Consider the following 10980-nt stretch of genomic DNA (forward strand, 5'->3'; position numbering starts at 1 on the left):
AAGGGATACATGGACCCTTATGTTTATTTCAGCATTAATTACGATAGCCAAATTATGGAAAGAGCCCAAGTGTCCATCGATACATGAATGGATAAATATGAAGTGGCATATGCATACAATGGAATATTACTCAGCCACAAAAAAGAATGTAAGCTTGCCATTTGCAACACCATGGATGGAGCTAGAGGATATAATGCTAAGTCAGACAAGTCAGAGAAAAATAAATACCATATGGGTTCACTCATATATGTAGAATTTAAGAAACAAAACAAAGGAGCAAAGAGAAAAGGAGACAAACTAAGAAACCAGACTCTTAACTCTAGAGAACAAATGGGTGGTTAGCAGAGGGGAGGTGGGTGGGGGTAGTATGGGTGGAATAAGTGAAGGGGATTAAGAGGACCCTTGTCGTGATGAGCACTGAGGAAATACTAGAATTGTTGAATCACTCTATTGTACTCCTGAAACTAACCTAGCACTTTATGTTAATTATACTGGAATTAAAATGTTAAAAATTCATAAGGGAGAGAAAAAAAGAATCTTTTGGACCTTTAAGTACATCAATTATGCAGGCATTGGATCTTTTTTGTTAGCTTTACAAGTTTATGTTTACTCTGATCATTTTCAATTGTGCTCATTTCGTTTCATTTTGCTTGGTTAATCTTCTCTCAATTAATCTTCTCTCTACCACTACATTTGAGCAGTGTCTATTCTCTTTTTCAATACTTCCACTATGGACATCATACTTGTGATTTAAAAAAAAAAAAAAATCAACATCTTTTCTGAACACTGCCAGCTAAGGTTTCATCAGTTTCTGTTGTTTTGCTGGGTTTTCCCTGAGCATGTGTATTTTTTGCTTTGTGCCCTTCATTACAGAAGTAGTAACTTCCCTAAATGATAAATATTCCTGGCAATATTTTTGCTGAAAAATTTTATCTACTCTATGGCCACACTGTTCTAGTGAGTGTTTTATTCATCATTTGCTTTTCCTGTTCCATTCCTCCTTTTATCCTTTAGTTTCTGTGTATTACTCTGGTTCAAGATCTCTCGGATATCCCACAATTGGAACAAAGTGTACTCTCTCTGGACCAGCCATGTGCAGAATGTTTGTTGGGGCCAGGCCATATTTCACAAGTCCCCAGGAATTAGCCATGGTGAACAGTAGCACTCCTTCTAAACCTGTTCCTCAGTTATAGGCCAGACACAAAGGCTCCGTGTGGGATGTAAAAGTGTAGACTCTCAGCTCACACCCAAGACTTAGTGAATTTCAATCTGCAAATTAAAAGGACCTCCAGGGCCCGTGGGTGGCTCAGTCTGTTAAGCCTCCAACTCTTGGTTTCAGCTCAGGCCCTCACCTCCAGGTTGTGGGATGGAGCCCAGGGCCCTGGGTTGGGCTCTATGCTCAGGGTGGAGTAGGCTTCCGATTCTCTGCCTCTGCCCCTCCCCCCACTTGCCCACATACTTGCTCTCTCTCTTGCTATCTCTCTCACAAATAAATAAAATCTTTAAAATAAATAAAATAAAATAAAATAAAAGGATCCCTGGGTGACTTGGATGCACTTTGAAGTTGGAGAAGCACTGGTGTACAGCACGGCTTATATCTTCAGAATAAAGATGAGTTTGTTGTTCCTTTACCTCTGCCATCAGATCATCAGAGCTCACATTGCCCCATATCATCCTCCTGACAGACAGCTTCCCGAAACTGTGGTGTGTTTGTGTGATCCTCTGATCATCCACGCCTATCTGCTTTTCCCTTGTTTCAGAGCAGGTCCAGGGAGGCCTTTACCACCAGCATATCCACTCAACTCTCCTTGTTGCAAACAGCAGGATGATTGTCCTGCCCTCTGGGTGTGCCCTTTGCGCTGATTCTCAGGTGTGGTTATGGTGCATCAGAGTCACCGGGATGGAGATAAAGACACAGATTGCTGGCCCCACACAGAGTATCTGTTTCAGTAGGTCTGTGGTGGTACCTGCTAATTTGCATGTAGAATAAGTTCCCTGGTGGTTCTGAAACTGTTGGTCCAGGGACTATGCTCTGAGAACCCTAAGTTCTAGAGAACTCTTCTAGCTTTGTCCAAACTACCCCTGTGGAATCCCCCCTGATTTTTCATGCATCATGTTTTGACCCTCACTGTTTTTGACAACGCCTTTCACATATTGCAGTTTAGGTTAAGATATATGCCAGTTTCTTTGAATATGAAATCTAGGTTTATGTTCTTATTAGTATTGTCGTTTTGGGGAAATTTCTAGGATGCTAATGCCATCTCTACCCCGACCTTTATGCTGCTGCATTTCATTTTGTATTTTTAAATAAAAAGCTTGCTTTTAATTTTTTACAAAAGTAATGACTTTTTAAAATTCAAAGAGTACGTAGATATATAAAATAATCCAAAAGTCTCTCAAAAACACCTCGACTCTCATTCCTGATTCCATTGTTAGAGCTAATCACTCTAAATTATTTATGTCCAGGCTCTTGATTTTTCCTATGTATGTCCAAGGACTGGGTATGTGTACATATATTTCTTTTTATCAGGATAGGAGAAGAGTTTACAGTCTGTTTTCCAACTTTTCCATTTCATGTAATATTTCAAGGATATCATTTTGTGTCTGTATGTAGATTGCTTTGTTCTTTTTAATAAGTGTATCACATTCTAAATGAGTAAACATAGTATTGTGACCAATTTCCTCAAATGAATATTTTACTTCCAACTTTTCACTATTATGCAACTGTTGTAATGAACATCCTTCTACACATCCTGTTGTGCATTTACTATGTATCCAGTTTTAGGAAATAGAATTGCCAGATCAAAAAATGTCATGCTAGGGCGCCTGGGTGGCTCAGTTGTTAAGTGGCTGCCTTTGGCTCAGGTCATGTGGGATCGAGCCCCACGTCAGGCTTCCTGCTCAGCTGGGGAGTCTGCTTCTCCCTCTCCCACTCCCCCTGCTTGTGTTCCCTCTCTTGCTGTCTCTCTCTGTCTGTCAAATAAATAAATAAAATCTTTAAAAAAAAGTCATGCTAGATTACTTATGTGGTGATATCTTAGATTTTTCTGCAGTAGTGTTTAACCAACCACATCCTCCAACAGTGTCCCTTTGCAAAGTTCTTACCAATTCTAGATATTCTGTCCCGTAATGCTTTGTTCATCTGATTTGCATGTTTAATTACTAGTAAGACACAAACATTATTCAAAACCAAAATCGGATGCCAACCACTCTGATAATCACACTTGGAGCTTGTCTTCTTTCAGAGCTACTCTATGCAAACTTTATTTATTTATTTTAATATTTTTACTGTTTTTTTTTAAGATTTTATTTATTTATTTGAGAGACAGAGCATGGGGGGGGGAGGGTGAGAGGGAGAAGCAGACTCCCCACTGAGCAGGGAGCCTTGATCCCGGGACTCCAGGATCATGACCTGAGCCGAAGGCAGTTGCTTAACCAACTGAGCCACCCAGGCGCCCTCTATGTAACCTTTAATTCACATATTTCATTATGGACTTTTTCTTAGGATAGACTTTAGACAGCCTCTTTTTTTTAAGATATATTCACAAGTCCTTGATTCTTAGATATATTTTTAAATTTTCATTTTCTAATATTTTTCTTTGTGTATGAACAACATTTTTGTAATAGTGATCTTGTCCTTTTTGGTTAGATTTATTAGTAACTTGATACTTCAGAAAAATTTAAAAAAATTTTTTATTGTTATGTTAATCACCATACATTACATCATTAGTTTTTGATGTAGTGTTCCATGATTCATTGTTTGTGCATAATACCCAGTGCTCCATGCAGAAAGTGCCCTCTTTAATACCCATCACCAGGCTAACCCATCCCCCCACCCCCCTCCCCTCTAGAACCCTCAGTTTGTTTTTCAGAGTCCATCGTCTCTCATGGTTCGTCTCCCCCTCCGACTTACTCCCCTTCATTCTTCCCCTCCTGCTATCTTCTTCTTTTTCTTTTTTCTTAACATATGTTGCATTATTTGTTTCAGAAGTACAGATCTGTGATTCAACAGACTTGCACAATTCACAGCACTCACCGTAGCACATACCCTCCCCACTGTCTATCACCCAGCCACCCCGTCCCTCCCACCCCCCACCACTCCAGTAACACTCCGTTTGTTTCCTGAGATTAAGAACGCCTCAAATCAGTGAGGTCATATGATACATGTCTTTCTCTGATTGACTTATTTCACTCAGCAAAACACCCTCCAGTTCCATCCACGTCCTTGCAAATGGCAAGATCTCATTCCTTTTGATGGCTGCATTATATTCCATTGTGTATATATACCACATCTTCTTTATCCATTCATCTGTCGGTGGACATCTTGGCTCTTTCCACAGTTTGGCTATTGTGGACATTGCTGCTATAAACATTGGGGTGCACGTACCCCTTCGGATCCCTACATTTGTATCCTTGGGGTAAATACCCAGTAGTGCAATTGCTGGATCGTATGGTAGCTCTATTTTCAACTGTTGATACTTCAGAAATTTTTAGATTCAACTTTATACCATTTGCTGCTGGTCTTAGATATAAATTTACTTCTGTTGTTGATTCCTTATCTAGAACACTTGTTAAGCTCTGTTGTTGATGGCAATACATCATTCCAGGATCATTAAGGTGTTCTGTGCACATAATCACATCATATGTGAAAATGAGCAGTTTTATCTCCTCATTTCTAATCCTTTTTTTTTTTAAAGATTTGATTTATTTATTCATGAGAGACAGACAGAGAGAGAGAGAGAGAGAGAGGCAGAGGGAGAAGCAGGCTCCCAAGGAGCAGGGAGCCCGATGCGGGACCCGATCCCAGGACCCTGGGATCATGACCTGAGCCGAAGGCAGACGCTTAACCATCTGAGCCACCCAGGCGCCCTCATTTCTAATCCTTATACTTTTAATTTTTCCCTTTGCCTTATAGGCTACAAGTTCTAGGGCAATACTGAGCAGAGACAGAGAGTGGTTATCTTTTTTGTGTTCAGCATCTCAAAGGGAACAAATTTTTACTTTTTCCTTATTAAATGCCATTTTTGCTATAGTTTGTGGATATCCATCATCAGATTGAGGGACTTTTCTCACATTCCTAGTTTACCAAGAGTTTTCGTCAGGGATGGATGTTCAGATTTTCAAAATCTTTTCTGTACCAATTGTAATGGTTAGGAGATTTTTCTCCTTTTATCCATAATGTGGTGAATTTGCTGATTGGTTTTCTTATATTTAACTAACTTTGCATTCCTGGGATTAAGCAAACTTGGTCACAGTGTATTACCAATTTATATGTATTCCAGGATTTAATTCACTAATGTTTCACTTAGGATTTCTGTACTCACATTTGCAAAGAAGGTTAGCCTGTGATTTTCCAATCATGTAACTGTTCTTGTTCTGTTTTGATTTTACAGTTATACTGGCTTCCAAAAGTAGCTGGGAACTCTATCCTCTTTTTGATTTGCTGACAGATTTATGTGAGGTTGAATTTATTTCTTCCTTAAATGTTTTGCAACATCTACTAACAAATCTATTAAGCATGGAGTTTTCCTTTTTAACCTGTAAGTCTTAATTACCCATTTGTATCTTGAGTACTTTTGGGCCTACAGGTTTTCTATTCTTGTTTCAATTTGGGTAAGTTCTATATTTCTAAGAAGTCACATGATCTAAATTTCATATTTATGGGGAAAGATTTTTCATAATGTCTTCATGTTCTGTGGTGATACCCTGTTTTAAAACGCCTGATAATGGTTATATGTCTTTTCGATCTTTTCTTAAGCCAACCAAGGGTTTATGATTTATTTGACTCTTCAAAGAACCACGTTTGACTTTTTTTTTAAAGATTTTTATTTATTTATTTGAGAAAGAGAAAAAGAGAGAGAGGGAGCATGAGTGGGAGAGGGGCGGACGGAGAGGGAGAAGCAGACTCCCTGCTGAGCAGGGAGCCTGACAAGGGGCTTGATCCCTGGACCCCGGGATCTTTTTTTTTTCTTTAAATTTTTTATTGTTATGTTAATCACCATACATTACATCATTAGTTTTTGATGTAGTGTTCCATGATTCATTGTTTGCGCATAACACCCAGTGCTCCATGCAGAATGTGCCCTCCCTAATACCCATCACCAGGCTAACCCATCCCCCCACCCCCTCCCTGGATCCCGGGATCTTAACCTGAGCCAAAGGCAGACGCTTAACTGACGGAGCCACTCAGGTGCCCCATGTTTGGCTTTTTTGATCCTCCCTCTATGTATGCTTACTTTCTATTCATTAAGAGATGCTTCTTCACTAATAATCTTACAGGCCCATTCCCTACGCTTTGTTGTTTTTATCGAACATCTGCAAGTGCACACTTAGTTGGTTGTTTTTCATGTTGACTTTAGCACAACAGATGCATTCTGTGCTTCATTCTTGTTTTGTGCAGCATACTTTCTAATTTTCTTTCCTTTTCTTCCTTTCTCACATGTTATTTAGACAAGTATTTCTCAGGTTTAAACATGTGGTTATTTCCCAGTTATATTTAATTATAGAGTCCCAGTGGAAGAGTACTGTGATCGCACAACCTCCTGTATAGCATGAATCCATTAACAGTTGTTGATCATTTCTTTGTGGCCCAGGGTCCTGTCAGATTTTTGAATACTGTGTGTGATTGAAAACTACGTGCTTTCTTCCCAGGGCTGGATACAGAGTTCTCTGTATGTGTACTAGACTAAGGTACGATGTATTTTCTTATGGGTTTTTATTTATTTCTTCTAAGAATTATGTAAAGAGGCGTGTTACAGTCTCCTACTATGACTGACAGTCCTTTAAGTTTCCTTGTGATTCTGTCAATATTTGCTTAATATGTTTTGCAGCTATATTATTGCTTACTTGCAGGTTTCGAATTGTTATATCTTCTTGGAGAGAGTTGCACCTTTGCTCATTACCAAGTGACTCTCCTTATCCCTAGTAACGTTTCTTGCTCTGAAGTCAGCCTCTTCTGATAATAATATAGTTACAAAAATTTCCCTTGATTAGCATCTTGGGCTATCTTTCTCCATCTTTTTATTTTTAACCTTCCTATGTCCTGATTTAGATACATCTCCACTGAGGAATGCTGTGGAGAAAAAGAAGTCAGGATAGTAGAGTTGGGGTTGGAGTTGATTTTCACAAGCTTTGACTTGGGAGGAGCTCCTGGAGAAGTTGTCCCTGGGGCCAAGGGACGTAAGGGAGTTGGCATTTTGGAGAATAATAGTCCAGGTTCAGGGAAAAGCTATGGACAGTAGCTCTGAGATGGGACCATAGCCGTTGGAGTCATGAACTAGCAAGGAGGCTAGTGTGGCTGGACGAGAATGGCCAGCAGGATGTAGTGGAGGTGAGCTCAGAGAATAATAGGGGACTAGATCTTTAATATATAAATTTGGCTTCTAACCAGAAGGGGATAGGGTGCTATTGGAGGGTTTTGAGCAGAGGCAAGGGAGGAAGAAGGGAGAAGTTGAGAGGCCATGGCAATTATCCAGTTGAGAGGCAACAGTAGCTTGGACCAGGGTGTTAGCTCAAGGAAAGGTAGAATGTTCAGATTTGATACGCTGTACTTTGAAGACAGAGCCACAGGTAGGTTATCGAGTTGACCTGGGTTGGGAGGAAAAATGACTCCTTGATTTTCAGCCTATGGAACTCAAAGCTTTGAGCTGCTGTTCCCTGAGCTGGGGCATGCTGATGGTGGAGCAGGTTTAGGAGAAGACTGGGAGTACAGTTTTGGACACATTATCACATGAAAATACAACAACTTTATTTGAAACTGTTATCTTAGTAGTCTGAATTTCATTTTCAACTTCCTGTTAGCTAAAGGGATACCTTCAGAGTGTTTTGAAATTTCCAAGGCTCTAGTTTCTTTTATGCATTTGGCTGTTGTTCTGTTGTTTTATTTCACAGTATGTTATGTGTATTAACCCCAAATATTTGGATTTATTGATATATCCTTCTTACAGGTATATAATGACTTTTTGTAAATATTCCATAAATATTTTGGAAGGAAAACATAAAGTTAGCAGCATAAAAAGTGTTGTTTCTCTCTCATATTTACTCTGTTATTATCATCTGTTAAAGAAACATTTTATTACTATAACCTTCTCATTTTTATATTTTCTGGTCTACTTTATCTGTCAATCATTGAGGGAGGTGTGTTAATATTTCTACATTTTGATTCTTCTTTTATCTATTTAGTACTATTGGCTATGAAATTATAGTTTTATACTAATATAACTTCCTTTTTTACCCTCTTTTGCATGTATCTGAATTGTTTCTACACACTTTCATCCCTGTCTAATATACATATATGAAGTGCACAAATCCTGACTCTACATTTTGATGACCTCTCACAAACTGTACATCACCTGCATTACCACCACTGACACAAGAAATATAGCACGGATTAAAAAAAAAAAAAGAAAGATAGCACGGATGACAGAAGACCCCATGGAAACTATGGGGTATGATTCATACAGAATACATATTAGGCAGCATTTCCCAGCCTGGTGCATGGGGCTGGCTCATGCCTGGGGTGTAATTCCACCATGGCAAATGACATGGGAGGGATCCCTGGATTGGAATGTGGGAATGAAAATCCCTTTACCTCAGAAAAACCGCTATATTTCCCACTGGACACAGAGTAGATAGAATGAATCCCTAGGTGTTGTTGGCAGCCTTATTGCTGCCAGGAGAGGTGAGCTTCCTTGAGAATGCAACCTGCTTTAGGAAAGTGCGGCAAGAAGTAGACAAAAGTTACAAGCATTCAGTCACATTGTCCAGTTCATGACAGGAGCCAAATCTGCAGAGTGATTCATCTCTTCACTCTGTGGGGACTGAGCCAAATGGTCTCCTTGATTGTTCACTCAGTGTAGACTGATCCCTGAATCCCTTGATTTTAACGTATATTCAATGAGATTAATCACATTATATTTATTTTATAGAGAAAGTTACAGAATCAGTGAAGATAAATGATTTGCTCAAATCTCTAGTCCAGATCATTTGAGTCATAGTTGAAAAGCTCTTTCAATAAAATCAATTGTTATGATATTTTTCTCAAAAATTTTCAGTGGCTCTATATTTCTTCTACAAATGACCAGAAGTTCTTTGATGGTGGGAGTAAGCATTCAGGTTTCTACAACTAGGCTTCAGTCGACTTGCCTCAACTAGTTTCCCACCATTGCCCAAACTGTGCATTCCACCCAGTCATCCTCTACCTCTAGCTCACCTGCCTTTGCTCACGCTCTCATGCCACCAATCTCTTCTTTCCCAGTTTACAACTGCTAGTCAGCCTCTGTTTTCACCTCCTATTGGAGATGTCATCGTGAACTGAGTCTCTTGCATGAAGAGGCACTTATTCCCCATAGGAATATGAAGGAGTGATGGTCCAAGGGTGTGCTCTTGAGGGTTCGCACCTGGGGGGCCAAGATCAAGCCTCTTTAGTCATCATGCAAAAATATGAGAAGGTGTTTATGACATGATTCCAAGTTCTCCAGGGAGGGATTCTACGGGGCATACGATTCAATGTCATATAATGTTCTGGAATCAGTGCCCTGAAGCACTGAATTGTATGTAGGAGCAGGTGGCTTTGGAGTAGAGGTAAAATTTCTGATAAAGCACTGAGAAATGTAAAAAGACAGAGCCAATAAGTGAGAAAGGGAGGATTCTGCTGTGTGTGTGTGTGTGTGTTGGTGGGTTTTCCATTTTTAGTTCCTCTCCAACTGGTCGTTGGAGATGCTGTTGAAGTGACGTCTCCATGCTCAGGAATCACTGGATGCAACTGGCACATCGGAATCAGTAGACTCCTTGGTTTTGATGCTGGTGAATTTCTTTTTCTCTTTTTTTTCAGAGAAAAGTTGGGGCAATAATTAGAGGTATAAGTAATTTGCACACATCAGTCATCAAATCTTAGAATTTTGCAGCTGGAAGGGAACTTGGTAAATAATAAGTGCAACTCCTACCTCTTCATCTGGAAGGATGAAACCTCTTTAGGGAGTGCTCTGCCTAAATCTTTCTTTCCAGGAGCTCTGTAAGACAGCACGGGGTCTCTAAGTTCCAGAGAAAAAGGTGCAGCCACTGCAGTCAGTGGCTCGTTACCAGTCACGAATGTTTGTTTTTTTTTTTCCATAAGATGCTTACAATCCATTCTACAACATTTTTCTATTTTATTTACATTACACTCTAAATTTTCCAATTTTCAAATCTATTCACTTCTAAATATTTGGAACTAAATACACTTTATTCTGTGTTCTCATCAGAAATGGGTTTTAAGTGTTTGATCCTGTGACCATATTTTACTGATTTCAGGTGACTTTTGATAGGCAAACTATAATTAGCAGGGTTAGTATGGACACTTACTTTTAATGGATGATATGGTCAAACTCAGAAATAAGTCAAGTTGCCTTCCACTGTCTGCTAATGTCCTACTGGTCTTTACTCAAGATGACATGAATGTCTTCAGCTTGCTGTGTCCTTCTGTTCTCCTGAGTTCTTCAACTCCCACAGTGTATTGCTGCTGGTTTTCAAAACATCACACTAAAGCCAGTAGGTGTCCGTTGTAATGCTAGGGTGCCATCAATACCTTTGATCTGAGCAAGTCATCCTCCCTCCCTATGCTTTCTTCCCCTGCCTACTGTATCTTCCACTGGTGACATGCTATTTGGTTATTTACACTCCCTCCCCATTCAGAAGTATTGAATCCCTCATAGAAATGTCTCATAGCCCTTTGTTATTACCTCTGCTTGCCAACAGTGTTGTGTGTGTGTTGGCTTCACTCTTCTTTTTGACACTCTATTCCTTAAAGATATCATGGATTTCCTCATTATTTTATCCCATTATTCACCAAACATTGGTATAGTATCAATTATGGGCCAGGGACTATTGTAGACATTGTGAATGTAGCAAAGAAACAAACAAATTCTTGGATTCCTGGAGTTTATGTTCTAGTGATGGAGTTAGATTTTGCTCATATATAATCTGCAAATATTATAAACATAT

The sequence above is a fragment of the Eumetopias jubatus genome, unplaced genomic scaffold, assembly GCF_037043125.1.
Source record: "Eumetopias jubatus isolate StellerSeaLion01/CBP00866 unplaced genomic scaffold, mEumJub1_p1.0 scaffold_13, whole genome shotgun sequence".
Classification (NCBI taxonomy): Eukaryota; Metazoa; Chordata; class Mammalia; order Carnivora; family Otariidae; genus Eumetopias; species Eumetopias jubatus.